The 16752-nt window shown below is 39.9% G+C and overlaps 1 long non-coding RNA gene across 1 annotated transcript; it reads left to right on the top strand.

Moving 5' to 3' along the window:
* Position 1: 1 nt before the first annotated feature.
* LOC122686158 lies at positions 2 to 15464 on the top strand. Its single transcript, XR_006338636.1, has 3 exons — positions 2 to 115; positions 727 to 799; positions 15195 to 15464. It is a non-coding gene; the product is annotated as an uncharacterized LOC122686158 (long non-coding RNA).
* Positions 15465 to 16752: the final 1288 nt, after the last annotated feature.

Below are 16752 nucleotides of genomic sequence, written 5' to 3'. Positions count from 1 at the left end.
ACGCCTCCTGGGCGCAGAGGCGACGCCGGCTGCCGTCTCTTAGGAGATTTCTCCGCAGTGGGGACAGGGGTCAGGATTTGCAGACGGGCAAGGACGAAGAGGAGAAATCATACAGGTCGGTGACGCGCCTGACTCCTTAGACCTGAAAGTATTGCCAACTTTGGGGTCATCTCTGCCAGGCCCCTTCTTTCCATTTATCTGCAGAAAGTGCCAGCAGTCACATATTTCTTTAGGAGGCGATGTAATGTGTAATGATGGTCAAGACGATCACTGAAAAGGCAGACAGGCCTGCAGGGTTGTGTGTCCGGGCCCAGGGTTTTTGAAGTCTCGGCTTTGGCTGGTTGGGACCCTAAAGGATCATTAGTCTTGCAGGCTGACCTTTAATTTTGTGGCTGATGAAGCTGAGACCCAAGACTGTCATTTTGAGTCATAGGCAGTGTTCATACGCTGGCCTCTGGACTTCGTGCCCAGAGCTTTTCCCTGCCCTGGCAGGAAAACAAGACCCCCTAGACCACAAGAAATTGAGTCAGGCTTGTTGGGAACTGGAGGCAAAATCTGGGCCGAAGAGTTGGCGAAGATGAGACAGGCCGGCTACTGGCGGAGGTCCCATTTACCTGACCCTTTGATAACCGCCAGAACTGCCAAGAGATACTCACTAGGAGAAACCTTTCATCAGAAGTTTTCCCGCTCTCCTTACCCTCCACCCTCTTCCTATTTTCCACTTAGGGTTTCTTCATGCTTTCCTGGGACCAGAGGAAACTTCGGTTGTGTCTGGAAAATGCACCACTTTTGACTTTGGGTAAAACTTTATACTCAGACCTCTACACGTCCCTGATAAGTCAAGAGAATCCTTGAGAAATTTGAAATCTCTTTTTCTCCCACCAAAGTCAGGCACTGAAGATTATTATCTTGCTAAGGATTTAAGGTCTTATTCTGGAAGTCATTGTGTGAATTTTTAATATTTGCCTGTTATTTTGGAAGATTCCAGACAGTTACAAATAGGACAGTATAATGAACCTCCAATGGGGCCATCACCCTCCTTGAACAACAATCAAGTCACTGCCAATCATATTTCATTTATACCCATTTTCTCCATGCCATCATTTTAAAGCAAATCCCAGATATTGTATCTTTTTAATTGTAGATATTTACAGAAATCAAGGAAGCTATCACTCACTTCCAGATTATGTCAGGAAGACTAAGGAATCAATTGAAATAGGCTCCCCCTAGACAAGGATGGATCAATCTGAGCACCAAAAATTGATAATAATTGCAATTGTTTCAAATGTATCAAGTATGATTATATCTGTAAGTTCATAATGATTCTATAGTAACTCTATAGGTCACTGTTGATGGGTAAGAAGGAATGAACTCATTATTTTGAAATTGTTTTAGAAAAAAGAAAACAATCATGGATTTAATTTACCTTTTTCATACAAATTGGACTTCAGGGTAACCAATTGTGCATGTGTGCTAAGTCCCTTCAGTCCTGTCTGACTCTTTGCAACCCTATGGACTGTAACCCACCAGGCTCCTCTGTCCATGGGATTCTCCAGGCAAGAATACTGGAGTGGATTGTCATGCCCTCCTTCAGGAGGTCTTCCTGACCCGGGGATGGAACCTAAGCCCCCTGCACTGGAGCACAGAGTCTTAGCCACTGGACCCCCATGGAAGTTCCACATCATTGGAACTTTTTACAGGAAGAAATGACTCTAGGGTTATAGTAATAATAAACAACTTTACATTGTTTTTGACTTGACATTTAGTCTAAAGGCTCATTTTTTGGCCAATGGCTCAAAGTTCTACTAAATTTTCTTAAGGGCAAAGTGAAAGAAAACTGAGTGAGCCAGGGAGTTGTGGGCAACAAAAGTAAAGATGAAGTATTTATGTTTACTTTGTCAGTTTAACCATCTCTTTTTTCCCTCTCTTCTAACACGATACTGTTTCTCCTACTTTCTATTATAATTTCTGGCTTCTCTGTTATCAATATCTATAGGCAATAGAATGTAAATGAAGGATTCAATGTGCACAAAAGTATAGTTCCCAACCTTGACTGTTGTTAAACCTTAGAATCGATGGGTGATAGTTTTAAAAGACTCCCGACAATGACCTCCTTCTTTTCCCCTTATTATGAGCTCCTTGAGGGCAAGAATCAGTATCATGTATTTTCCAGCATCAAGCACAGTGCTAGACATCCATTCAGCATATAGCTGTGGAATGAATTAATGAGTTGCAGCAAATGCAGTTCATTTAAGGAGAGTGGGCCAATCAGAAGGGTAGAGGCTATACGGCAGTAACAAGGAGCTCAGAAAATCACAGTGACTTAAGACAACAAAGGTCTCTGTTTCTCATTCACACTACCTGTGCTCTGTGAATTTTGCTGAGTCATCCTCATGCCTGTCTCCAAGTTGGTCACTATCTAGAACACTGCCAGTTGCTGTCACAAAGAAAAGATACATGGCAAATCTTGTACTTGCTTCAGTTTGGAAGTGATGCATTGAGGCTACTCTCACTTCACTGACTAAAGCAAAAAGCATTGCCATATCTATCTTCAAGGAAGCAAGAAAGTACAGTTGCTTTATGTGATTGGGAGAAGAATGGTAAGATTTGGTGGCCAGCACTAATGACTGCCATGATGGAGCAAAAAAAAAAAAAAGAGAGAGAGAGAGAGAACTAACATTTATTATGCACCTACCATGAACTAGAAGTTTTCACCTATCTCTTCTCAATCTCATGAGTTTTTGCACTATTACTAGTCCCATTTTACAGATGGATAAACTGAGGCTCGGTGAGGCTAAGTAGCTTGCCAATATTAAGCAGTTCTCATTTGTACCCAATATTGGCTCCAAATTCCACATTCTTTCTGCTAATCCTCACTATATATGACTGAAGTTTTTGGTCCCTGCCTAAGTAACAGTAAGCTACCTTTTTCCTGTGGGGATTACATGCTTAGGTGATTCCAGCGGATTTTTCCTTTTTTTTTTTTTTACCACCAGCTGGTCTACAATCTAGCATAACTATCTATTTTCTAAGAGGATCCATTTTGCATAGTTAAAAGTCAAAATAAATATCAAAATAAAAGCCCAGTCTACTCTAAAAATGTTCTTCTCAGGTCTCCAACCCTGAGACGACTTTGTTTTCCTTTGCCTTTGGCTCATTTTTTGGCCAATGGCTCTCCCCTTCCAGTTCAATGAGAACCATAAAAGCAGAAAAAAAAATACCTGTGGGGTTAAGGGAGGCAGTACAGGCTTCTTTGCTTTTGACAGTGGTTTCTGCAATAGCACTTAAAGCAACACACCCAAATCACTGCTCTTTCTTCTTTCTCTTCTTCCTCCTCTTCCTCTTCCATCTATTTAGGAAATGAGAAATGATGAATGCCTGTTATTTTTACATTAGGGACAGAAATATTTTCTAGGCTTAAATGCTCAGGAAACACAAAAATTGAATTTCTCTTTGCACCACCATCTCAGCTCAGGGCTCCTGGGCACTGAGGCAGGTGTGATGTTGAGGCAGGGCTCAGAGGAGGGTGGGAGCACAGGCCATCTACCAGTTGCATCAAGCAACCTGCAGTCTAAAACTCTGGCTGTCTTCCTGATTCCTGCAGAGACCTTCTGAGTCACCTCCAGGGTGCTCCTCAGCCTCTCACATCAGCAAGGAAATAAGGATAAATAATACTGGTAAAAGGAGATACACTGGGGAAGAGGCCTCGATTCAGGACAGCCCATCCAGAGGGCAAGCAAGGAGCACTTCTTTCTAAAAGCTCAAAAAGTTGTGCTCCTGCTGCTTTCCTCCTTAAAGTTCATTCTCTCTTCACCTATCTCTGACTCAGAATTCCAATATAAAGTTCAAATATTGGAATAGAAGTGTGCCTTGAGCCAGTAGGAATATGCTACTGTATCCTTGGTTTTGGATACTGAGATAAAATACTTGTTTTAGTCACTTCTTACAAGTAGTGTGAATGAGTCACTAGTCTTTTTCCCAGCTCAGGGGTCTCAAACTATTCTGTTCAGCAGCACCCAAACCCTCCATATGATGAATGCACGTGTGTGGTGGGGAGGGGTCCTAGTATCATGGGAACAGGCCTCCCCTGGTCTAGTACTAGGACTCAGTCCATAAATCTACTTGGTACTCATGCTCACCATCTCCCCAAATTAGCCTTTATTGCTAAAAATAGTGATCATTTCTCTATCATCCTTTTTGCTTATTTCTCAGTTTGTTCAGGATGAAAATGGAAGACAGGTGACATATAATGAACTCCTTAAATACTCAAAAGATTAGGTTGGCCAAAAAATTCATCTGGTTTTCCATAACATCCTATAGCAAAACCTGAATGAACTTTTTGGCCAACCCAATATTTCTACATGACTCATAACTCCTGCTTCCTGGTCCCTAGTGATGAATCATTTTCAAAGGTTTTGTTGTCTTATTTTTTTTTCCCCCCTGGTATTTATTACAATCTTTTGAGTTAGTAGGATCATTTTATTATTACAAGATTTTTCTGATTTGAATGTTAGCTGTTAAATTCCTATTGTGGAAGAAAAAGATTTCTTCCTCTTACAATATTCACCACCCCCGGCCCCCAAAGCCCTCATCTCTACAGAACCCTGTCCCCAACCTTTCAATGTAGCCATGTCGCCATTCTGAATAAATGAATATTCACATCCTTTAATAAGCACATTTTAAATTATGCAAACATAATCATCAGTTGGGTTGCAGAGTATACTAATTCACTTCAAACTCTCTGATAGAACTGTACATTGCCCCTCAGTACTTTTAGGTGGAGGGAATTTCAGTTGATCCACCAGTTTCATGGTTTCCCCTTCAGGAGACCTCAGTCCCGGAGCCCTGTGCCCTCCTGCTGCCACGTGAACCACCAGCTGCCCAGACCTGCTGCGTGGGTATCATCCTGGGAATTCTCTTCGCGTTGAGAACCCTGTTTCCTCAATCCTCTTTTCTTCTTTACTTTCCTGCTAACTGGAGCACAGCCTCCGGTGTCCTCTGTGGAGTCCTGCCCCAAGGCCACAGACAGGGAGCCCAGAACCAAGGTCACCTCTGAAACTGACTGAGCCTCTTTGCAACCATTGCCAAATGCCCCCATGATCATCACCAGCAGGCTTCTCGATTCCATTTTAGACAAAAATGCCCACCACAGTGCTTACCCTATAGCAACTTAACCAATCACCTAAAGCCAGCCTTTCAGCAGGAGTTTTCTTTGTCTTGAGGCTGCAAAAACTAACCCGTAAGAACCATCGACTTTCTCTGGTGGTCAACCCGCTATACTTGCAGCACCTACATTATCTGTGCTCTTTGTTCTTAATAAACTCACCCCTGTCTGCAATACTTTTGTGTCTGGAAATTCCTTTCCAACTCGCATTCTGACTGCCACATCTTCAGAAGGGAACATGGGAGAAATCTTGAATGCTTGTGTGTCTGAAATGTCTTTATCCTCCTCTTATGCTCTGTTCAAAGCCTGGCTTTGTGTAAATTCTTGGGTAAGAAATGATTGTCTTATTCCTCTGGGTCTTCCCAGTGCACCAGGCCGGAGCACTTGTCTCATGCATCCCACCTGGGCTGGTGATCTGTTTCACCATAGATAGTATACATGCTGTTCTTTTGAAACATCCCACCCTCACCTTCTCCCACAGAGTTCAAAAGTCTGTTCTGTATTTCTGTGTCTCTTTTTCTGTTTTGCATATAGGGTTATCGTTACCATCTTTCTAAATTCCATATATATGTGTTAGTATGCTGTAATGTTCTTTATCTTTCTGGCTTACTTCACTCTGTATAAGGGGCTCCAGTTTCATCCATCTCATTAGGACTGGTTCAAATGAATTCTGAAATGTTGTGAAGTAATTAGCCTCCAACTAATAAAAAAATTAAAAAAAAAAAAAAAAAAGAAATGATTGTCTCTTGGAATTTTTAAGGCACTTATTTCTTTCCTGTCTTTGATGTTTCATTGTTGCTGTAGAGAAGCCTGATGCTGTTCAGATTCCTGGTTCTTTTTGATGGGATCTAGTTTCTTTTTTGCGAAGATTTTAGAGCCGTCCCATTTCTCACGTTTCTCACAGTATTATAAAGCTTCATGATGATGTTCCCTGGAGTGGATCTTTTTTCATTCTTTTTTTTTTTTTTCTGCTTTAGAAACTCATATATGTCTGGGAAATTACTTTTGTGTATGCTTAAAAAATAATTTTCTTCTCTTCATTATCTGTGCTTTTTTGGTATCTCTGATTTTGAAATTGCTAGCCTGATCCTCTAAGGAAGATATTTTTTCCCTCCATTTTCCATCTCTTGAGAGATTCTTTGTATTATCATTTAACCCTTCTAGTGTTAAAAAGTTTCAGCTTATTTAATTTTTAAAAGTTCTATTTTGGTCTTTGCACATTTCTTTTATGTATAGTTTCCTGTTTCTATTCCTTAGGTCAGTGAGCATCTCTTCTCTCTTTGAGGCACTGTATGCTTCATGAAGCCATGGGCTTTTTCTGCTTTGTTCACTGCTTATGGTTCAACATCTAGAAAAAATGACTGCCCAGTATAATAAGCATTCAGTAAGTATCTTTGAATGAATGAGAATATTTATTATGCTTATTGCAAGTTTTCTTCTTCTCCCTGAAGTTTCAGTTTCCTACAAGTTCCTTTTTGCTATTTGTTCTGGCTTATTTATCTTTTCACAGGCCTTTGTAAAATGTCTGGTCTGCTTGGTATCTATTAATAGCTGAGTAAGACACTAAAATGCTAATTCAAAGCTCAAGGGTTTTACTCTATGGTAATCAAGTGGGGACTCAGCCATTCCATTGCTGGAAGCACAAGGGTCAGGATCTCCATAATTTAACTTGGGCTGATCCACTTCTCCATAGAAGAGTTCTCAAGCTCCTGTCAGCTATTTATTCCTAGTGGCTGGCGTTATGAGAGCTGAGCAAGAAAAGAGGTTGGAGGAGTTTCATTTTTCAATTGATCGACTTTAAGGTAGCTCACACTTGACCATGGCTTTGCTCAATATCCCAGACAACCCTGGGTGAGTTTCTTCAATGGGTCAACCTCAGTCTTCTGCCAAGCGGGAGGGGTTGTCTCTTGGCTGTACAGGATGGGGACAGGTCTTTAAAGATCTTATTACTTCTTTAAGACTTTCAGCCAAACTTCCTATTTTTAGCCCCATCCTGTATCCCTGCTCAGTTGGTTTTCTGTTGCTGCTATAACAAACTAGCTTAAAATTAGTGTCTTTGAAAAACATATATTTATTACTTTACAGTTCTATAGGTCAGAAGTCCAGTATGGTCTCACTGGACTGAAGTCAAGGTGTCAGCAAAGCCCCTGGTGTCAGCAAAGACCCTTTCTTGGAGGCTTGTGGGGAGAGTATGTTTCTGCTCATTCAGATGTTGGGGGATTTAATTCCATACAGTTGTAGGACTGAAGTCTCTGTTTATATGCTGGCTGTCAGCTGGGGTCACACACACAAAAATCTCTTTTTGTGGTTCATAATGAAGACTAATAGATCACAGATGTTTTGTGTTTAATCGTTTAGTTTTATTTGGCCCACTTTGGTGCTACAAATCTGCTTAGAGAGGAGAGAGTCCTTCTGTCTCCTCCCTCACATTCCAGTTTATTCCTGCTGTGTTCAGTTGTTCAGACATGTCCAACTCTTTGCGACACCATGTAGCCCACCAGGCTCCTCTGTTCATGGAATTTTTCAGGCAAGAATGCTAGAGCAGGTTGCCATTTCCTACTCCAGGGTATCTTCCCAACCCAGGGATCAATCCTGGGATTCTCACATCTCCTGCATTGGCGGGAGGATTCTTTACCACTGAGCCACCAGGGAAGCCCCCAGTTTATTTACATGGTGCATTAGTTTCCTTGGGCTGCCAAAACAAATTGTCACAAACATTGTGGCTTCAAACAACACAAATGTATTCTCTCACAGTTCTGGAGGCTACAAGTCTGAAATAAAGTGTTGACAGGGCCATGCTCCCTCTGAAGGCTCCTTTCTTACTTCTCGGAGTCTCTGGTGGGTCCTGACAAACCTTGGCATTCCTTGGCTTGTAGCAGCACCCCTTCATTCTCTACCTGTTTTCCCCATGACCTTCTTTGTGTGTCTTTCTGCATCTGCTCCTCTTCTTATAAAATCACCAGTCATTGGATTTAAGACCAATTTGAAATCCAGGATGGCTTCCTCTTGGGTTCTTTACTTAATATTTGCAAAGACCAAATTTCCAAGGAAGATCACATTCCTAGGTGTCAGGTAGACTTGAATTTCAGGAAGCCTTATTCAGCCTACTGTATGTGAAATGAAGAGTCCAGGTCTGAGAAAATGAGAAGGTTTGCCCGCATCCTGACCACTCCAGCCTTGCCAATTCTATGTGAAATTGTGGTACCAAAGTGTATTATATTTTTCTCTGTTAACCTGTATCTTCAATTTCTGTTGTTCCAAGCAACAGATTAGATTTCTCATGCCTTGTCACTTATTTTAAGGGAGTATCATTGAGCTCAGAAACATTATCTATTACTTTAAAAAAAAATTCTCCCTTCATTTTCCCAATATCATTATGTTTTGCAGAAATTCTTTTATCATTGGTAATTTGGGATAGAGCCATATCCTAGGTTCATGGTAGATGCAAGTGCCTCCACTGTATGATTTTATTTTCTTGAAATTCTTTTATCATTGGTAATTTGGGATAGAGCCATATCCTGGGTTCATGGTAGATAGAAGTGCCTCCAGTGTATGATTTTATTTTCTTGTTAATTTGGAAGCGTTTGAGTGGGACAAGTGAGGAAGTTATATATTTATAGTATTACCTTTATAGAAAGACTACTTTTTTTCCCCCAAAGAGCTATATAATATCTAGTGGATAATTTATTGAACAATTTCCCTTTTACCCTATTATTGATTTCCAATTATAAATAACACTGCAGTGGACAATATCATACTTGTAACTCAGTGTGGACACTCTTGTTTACCTTGAAGTATGTTTCTTGTTACTGGGAACTCATGTGTGTGTTTTTCTTAGAAGTAGATTGAGGAGGTCAAGTCTTCTCTTCTGATGCTCTTCCACGGATGTCTTCACTTCATCCAATAACCAGTGGATATTCTATCTTGTAATTAATTCCCTGGGTAAGCCAATGGGCTGGCAGTGCTGTCTTGACTAAAGTCTTTAGCAAAGTATTAGATTTTAAAATTCACACACCTATGGTCAATTAACCTATGACAAAGCAAGCAAGAAGATACAACAGAGAAAAGATAGTTTCTTCAGTAAGTGGTGCTGGGAAAACTGGACAACTATGTGTAAAAGAATGAGGTATAAACATTCTCTGGCACCATATACAAAAATAAACTCACAATGGATTAAAGACCTAAATGTACGGCTGGACACTATAAAACTCCTAGAGGAAAACACAGGCAGAACACTTTGACATAAACTGCAACAATATCTTTTTGGATCTGTCTCCTAGAGTAATGGCTTCCCAGGTGGTGCGGTGGTAAAGAATCTGCCTTCCAATGCAGGAGACATAAGAGTCACGGGTTCGATCCCTGGGTTGGGAAGATCCCCTGGAGGAGGGCACGGCAACCCACTCCAGTATTCTTGCTGGGAAAATTCCATGGACAGAGGCTCCTGGCGGGCTACAGCCTGGGGGGTTGCAAAGAGTCAGACACGACTGAGCCTGCACACACTACCTGGAGTAACGGAAATAAAAACAAAAATAAACAAATGGGACCTAACTAAATTTAAAAGCTTTTACACAGCAAAGGAAATAATAAACAAAATGAAGAGACAGCCTACAAAATGGGAGAAAATATTTGCAAATGATACAACTGACAAGGGATTAATTTTCAAAATGTACAAATAGTTCATATAATTCAGTATCAGTAAAACCAAACAACCCATTAAAAAAAAATGGGCTGAAGATCTAAATAGACATTTCTCCAAAGGAGACATAGAGATGGCAAACAGGCACATAAAAAAGATGTCAACATCACTAATAATTAGAGAAATCCAAATCAAAACTACAATGAGGAATTACCTCACACTGGTCAGAATGCATGCATGCGTGCTTAGCTGCTTCAGTTGTGTCTGACTCTGTGATCTTATGGACTGGAGTCTGTCAGGCTCCTCTGAGAACAGCCATCATCAAGGAGTCTACAAATAATAAATGCTAGAGAGGGTATGGAGAAAAAGGAACCCTCCTGCACTGTGGGTGAAAATATAAATTGGTGCAGTCACTATGGAGTACAGTATGGAGATTCCTTTAAAAATTAAAAATAGAGCTACCATATGATACTGCAATCCCACTTTTGGGCATGTGTATGGAGAAAACTGTAATTTCAAAAGATATGGGCACCCTAGCATTCACAGCAGCACTGTTTATAATAGCCAGGACATGGAAGCAACCTAAATGTCCATTAACAGATGAATGGAGAAAGAAGATGTGGTATATATACATAATGGAATATTTCTCAGCCATAAGAAAGAATGAGATAACACCATTTGCAGCAACATGGATGGACCTAGAGATTATCATACTAAGTAAAGTAAGTTATTATTTTGAAAAATCCAACTCTTTAAAAATCCTTAAAAATAATAGGCAGTTTTAGGCATGAATATTTAATAGAATTTCAAAAAAGAATACTATCAATATAGATACATAATTATAATCTATATTTGTAATTCTGCCTTGTTCAAAACATAGCTACTAAATGAAAACACTTCTTTTTGGAAAACATGTACCAAGACAATAAAATTTCACATTATTGATGAAGCTTCAATTGTTCTATGTAAACATACACGGAATAAGTTCCTTTAAATGAAAAATTCAATACTTTGAAGAGAGAAGTTTTTTTAATATTGGGGAGCTGATGTAAATTGAGTCCTGAAATGCTATAAAAGTTTTTGTGATTGATGTCAGAGAACACATATTTCAGTGAAATATACTGACATAAAAACCTTACTGAATTTATACAGATGTGCCTGTGTAATGTTAATAGGTTTTTAACCACAATAAAAAAAAATTCTGGATATTTTAATTTGGCACTAAGCCACCCTATTCAATCATTTCTGGATGATGCAATTAAAGCTATAAAGTAAATGTCTTCTTTATAATTGTATGTTTACTTTTATTCATCAAATAAACATTGGAGAGAGCATTTTGGAAGCGATAGAAAAAGAAATAATGAAATTAGGGAAATATTTACATCTCAGTTGGCAGCTTATAGTGCTAGAGCTGAAAAGTAGTTTAGAAATTATGTCATTGTTACAAATTGTGAAATAAGGTAGTTAAATATTTGAGAAATGAAAAAAAGTAATTTTGAAATGCATTAAAGAATTGAGGTTTTAAAAAACATCTTTACTGAGATATAATGCATATATCATTAAATTTATTTTTAAAAGCATACAATTCAATAGTTTTTAGTGAAGGAATAATTATATTTAGTGAAGAAGAAATTTATTGACAGTTGACTGTGGTCTGAAACATCTGATGTTGTGGAAAAATAGGGAAGTGTTAATTCTACAACTTTGTTCTTTTTCAATATTGTTTTGGCTTCTGCATCCCTTGCATTTCCATATGAATTTTAAGACCAGCTCCAGCTCCTCAGTTTCTACAAGGAAACCTTCTGGGATTTTGATAGGGATTGTGTTTTATCTGTAGATCAATGTGGAGGGTACTGATCTTAACAATATTAAGCCTTTGGTCCATCAACATGTGAATTCTTTCCATTTATTTAGGTCTTCTTTCATTTCTTTCACATCGTCATGTACCTTTTCAGAGTATATGTTTCATAACTCTTGTTATATTTAATCTCAATTATTTTATTCTTTTTAAAGCTATTGTAAATGGAATTGTTTCTTAATTTCATTTTGGGATTGTTCATTGCTAATGTATATACAGTTAATTTTTTATCTTATATCATCCTGCAACCTTGCTGAACTCATTTATTAGTTTTAATAGTTTTAGTGTATTCCTTAGGATATTCTATATGCAAGATCATGTTGTTTGCAGAAAGTTTACTTCCTCCTTTCCAATCAGGATGCCTTTTATTTTCTTTTCTTTCGTAATTGCCCTGGTTAGAATCTTCAGTAGTATGTTGAATAGAATTGGCAAGAGCTGTCTTGTTCCTGATCTCAGGGGGAAAGTGTTCAATCTTTCACCATTAAGATAATCCTAGCTGTGGGTTTTTCTTAGATGGTTTTATCAGATTTCTTTCACCATTAAATATGATGCTAGCTGTGGGTTTTTCTTGGATGGCTTTATCAGATTGAGAAGATTCCCTTCTAGCTTACTGAGTTTCTTAAAATCATGAAGTGTTGTTGATTTCATCAAATGCCTTTTCTGCATCTATGAAGATGTTCATGTGGCTTTTGTTCTTTATTCTATTGACATGGTACATTATATTAATGATTTTCAAATGTTTGGAGATTTTATTTTAATAAATGATAATCTATCAGATATTTTAACTTTATAAGAAAGAAATGTGTCAATTACTAAAGCTGACATATTAATTTGACAAACTACCATAGTGACTGAACATGTACCAATGTATTATTCTTGACGTCTGTCAACACAGTGTGATAAAGGTGTATCATGCTGTCAATAATGGAATGGCCCTGTAGAAAGCCCACCTACATTTCATGGACAATATTGACAAGTCTTGACTTTGTCATTTATCATATTGAATTAACCTCTTCAGCTGTACATTTAATAAGGATGCTTGTGTTTTACATTCAGGTTGTTGATAAAATAATAGAATAAAACAATGCCATAGACTGACATTTCCTGTGCTATTCTTCTAGAGACTGCTGTTTAAGTTTACATGAATCCATTAATCAATACTTTATGTTCAGCCATTCTTCTAATAAGAAGTCCACCCAACAATGCTATCAGGCAGAGAATATTACTTCATTTTGTCAAAAATACATCTTATGAGACTTTCTCAAAATGAAGATATATATGGTTAATTACATTATACTGTGTTTGGTGAGGACAGGTACTTTGTTACTGTTCTCACAGTAGAAAAACTAAGAGAAACTTCACTTAAGTTGAGTTGGGAGGCCAGAGGGGACACTGTCATGCCCTACAACAATAGCAGAGCCCAATAGGAAGAAGAAAGACTCCTCTTCTTTCCTGGCAAGGACTCAGGCATTGAAAAGCCACGGACTCTGTTTACTCTAAAACTTCTTTGCCTCTCTATTAGAGCATTCTCTTTTCCTTGCTCTGCAGGGACTTGCATGTAGCTCACTACGGTTGCAGGCCCCCAATTGCAATTCTCTGCTGATTCCAAATAAACCCATCTTTGCTAGAGAAATATCTGGCAGTCTTTTGTTTCAGTTTACCATCCTCAAACCCTTGAACAGTGCCTAACACACAGAAGGCTCTTAGTAAACGTTTGTTACATGAGTGAATGAATTAAATTCCCTGGTGTACTAACCTTTGTGTGTGTGTGTGTGTGTGTGTGCGCTTAGTCGCTCCATCATGTCTGACTCTTTGAGACCCCATGGATTGTAGCCTGCCAGGCTCCTCTGTCCATGGAACTCTCCAGGCAAGAATACTGGAATGGGTTGTCATGCAAGAAGATCTCCTGAAGATCTCCAGGGGATCTTCCCAACCCAGGGTTTGAACCCAGGTCTCCCACATTGCAGGCGGATTCTTTACCATCTGAGCCACCAGGGAAGCCCATACTAACCTATAAGAACCAAAAAAGGGAAAACAAATTGTTAACATGATGAGTTTTTGGTAAACCCATGTGTTCAAATGCATCTAAATTATGAGCTTGACAATTTTTTTCACTGTTAGGTCCAGGTATTATATGGTCTGAAGCTCAGACATTTTCATGGGCCTGTGAAAAACAATTCCAACTTCATTATAGGGCCTTAGCAGAGGCCTGGACAAGTGTGGTTCCCTGAGGCTTAAGCTGTGTTAGCTTCCCAATAAACTGTCTTATCTAAAATCTCACAATGGGTTGAAACTCATATAATGAATGAATGAATGAAATTCTTTCTTTTTCCTCCTAAAAATTAAATCAAAACTTTTTAGTTGCCTCATTTCAGTTTGACTTTGGATGTTAAAGCAGGTGAAATTAGAAAGGGCATGCTGTTTACCATTTATTAAGATAGGACTTCCCTGATGGCTCAGTGGTAGAGAATCTGCCTGCCAATACAGAAGACACGGGTTTGATCCCTGGTCCAGGAAGATCCCACATGCTGCAGAACAGCTAAGCCTATGTGTCACAACTTTGAGCCTGCGCTCTGGAGTCCAGGAGCTACAGTCACTACATGTGTGGCAAGTACTGAAACCCGTGTGCCCTAGAGCTGTGCTCCATACCAAGAGAAGCCACCACCACAATGAAAAGCCTGCACACTGCAACTAGAGAGTAGCCCCCACTCGCCACAACTAGAGAAAAGCCCACAATAGCAACGAAGAGCCAGCACAGCCAAAAATAAATAAATAAATAAATTTGTAAAATAAAAAGAATTAGGATAATTCAGACTAAAGATCATTGCTTAATTATATTTTTAAGATTAATTATCTGGAGAATTCATAGCAAGAAAACAATCATGAAATTTAAAGTTTTAAGGAACATATTGAAATCAAGCAGGACCCTGTGGATCCCCACACCCCATCACCCTGAGTACAAATCTTTTCTGTGTCCCCCATTTATTGTTTGTAGGAAAGAGGTTTCAGCCTCCTAGAACCTCCCTGAGTACCAAAGGATGGACTGAAATAGATGCCAATCAGGAGAATGAGGGAATACAGAAACAAAGGAGCAGCAATCAAGACATGATGGTGTAGCAATGGGACAGGGTCCCAGTTCCTCTTCAAAGAATATATCATAATGACAGAACTTTGGGAATTCCCTGGAGGTTCAGCGGTCAGGACTCCAAGCTTCCAGGTTTGATCCCTGGTTGCTCAGTGGTAAAGAATCTGCCTACAAGGCCGGAGACACAGGAGACCCAGGTTCAATCCCTGGGTCGAGAAGATCCCCTGGAGGAGGGCATGGCAACCCACTCCACTTGCCTGGAGCATCCCACGAACAGAGGAGCTTGGCAGGCAACAGTTCGTAGAGTCCCAAAGAGTCGGGCACGACTGAAGTGACTGAGTGTGCATGTAGGTAGGGAACTAAGATCCTGCAGCTGTGCAGTGGAGCATATGTGTGTGTGTGTGTGTGTGTGTGTGTATAAACTGTATGTTTAGATATAGTTCTTTTGCAGGAACTAAGGCCCCCCACCCAGGTGGAGGATAGTTACATCAGGCTGAACACAAGAGTCCTGGAACACGGCCCTGTTATCTCACCAATCAGAAGAAAGTCTGTACACATTGGAAGATAAAGAAGACTCTGAACGCCTTCCCAAGATGAATAATTGCAATTAACTTTCCCTTTTTCCCTTTAAAAATTTTCATGGTTGAGCAGAATCTTCGAAGTTGGTTCCTAGACATGAGTCTCCCTTCTCTCCAGGTTGCCAGCCTCCTTAATAAAGTAGCATTTCCTTTCCAACTGTCAGGGGAGTGTAATTTCCTCGGTTCTGTCTCGTCACAGCAAAGATTTGAAGCGGTGGATGTTAAAGCCCTTGGCGCATCACAGCTCTCGGACAGTCAGTGTTATGGTTCTCTGACAGATCAGTTTTATTTAGAAAATAAAGGAAAATACATCCTCAAGGCGTGGAGGCATGCCCACCCAAAAGACGTGAAGAGAAGAGAGAGAGAGAGAGAGAGAGCTCGCACAGGGGAGAGAAAGAGAGAGCGACCTCGGCCCTTTGGCTCTTCTTTTTATATGTTTTTTTCTCCCCTTGGGCCTGCCCTATGTAAATTGGGCTAGCTAGGAGTGCTGTTTGTTCTACCTGAGGTCCTTACTCTGGTCCTTGGACCTTCCTTTGTTCTATTTTCAGGGGCTTTTCCTTTCCTTGTCTTTTAGCCAGAACCACCGTTCTGGACTCCTGTTTCCTATTCTAACTACCTAACACCACCAACACTTGTCTCTCGAGTATTGGCTTTCCTGCAGCAGCAGCCAAGCCCGAGTTCACTAACGTAGGGGAATCCGCAAGGTGTTAAGACTGGGCTTACTGTGGAAAGGAAATGCGATCAGGAGTAGGGGGCTTGACTTAAGCCATTAACTAGGTGTGTGACCCTGACTAGGTCCCTCAATTCTATGCATCCTCAGTTTCCTCAACTGTCTGGACCAGAAAGACTCGGAGATTTTTTTCTGCTCTGCATTTTGATGCCTGTTTCTACATAGAATGGATTTGAAAATTCATTTTGGTAATTGTAAAAATCAGAGGTCAAAACAGATCCTCAAGGAGAAAATACAAGGGGAAAACACTAATTTTACATGATGTCTTATATCTCGTTTGAGATTTTCCTTTATAAATAAAAAGAAACAGAAAAGGAACTTAAAGTGTCTCTGTTACTGAACACGGATTTGTGTGCTCAACACAGTGAGGCCAAACTCCTAAATGTCAGAGTTTGGAGTAGAAAATCATTTACTGCAGAGCCAAGCAAAGAGAACAGGCAACTCATGCTCAAAACCCCCAAACTCTCCGATAATTTTGGGGAGAAGTTTTAATAGGCAAAATTTGGGGTGAGGGCTGCAGGGCATGTGACTTTCTTATGCTTGGTTACTGGTGCTAAGTCGCTTCAGCCATGTCTAACTCTTTGGGACCCAAAGGTCTGTAGCCCAGCAGGCTCCTCTGTCCATGGAATTCTCCAGGCAAGAATACTGGAGTGGGTGGTGGTTGTTGGTCAGTTGCTCAGTCAAGTCCAACTCTTTCCAGC

The sequence above is a fragment of the Cervus elaphus genome, chromosome 29 (assembly GCF_910594005.1).
Source record: "Cervus elaphus chromosome 29, mCerEla1.1, whole genome shotgun sequence".
In the NCBI taxonomy this organism is placed as follows: Eukaryota; Metazoa; Chordata; class Mammalia; order Artiodactyla; family Cervidae; genus Cervus; species Cervus elaphus.
This window is presented reverse-complemented; position numbering and strand designations above follow the sequence as displayed.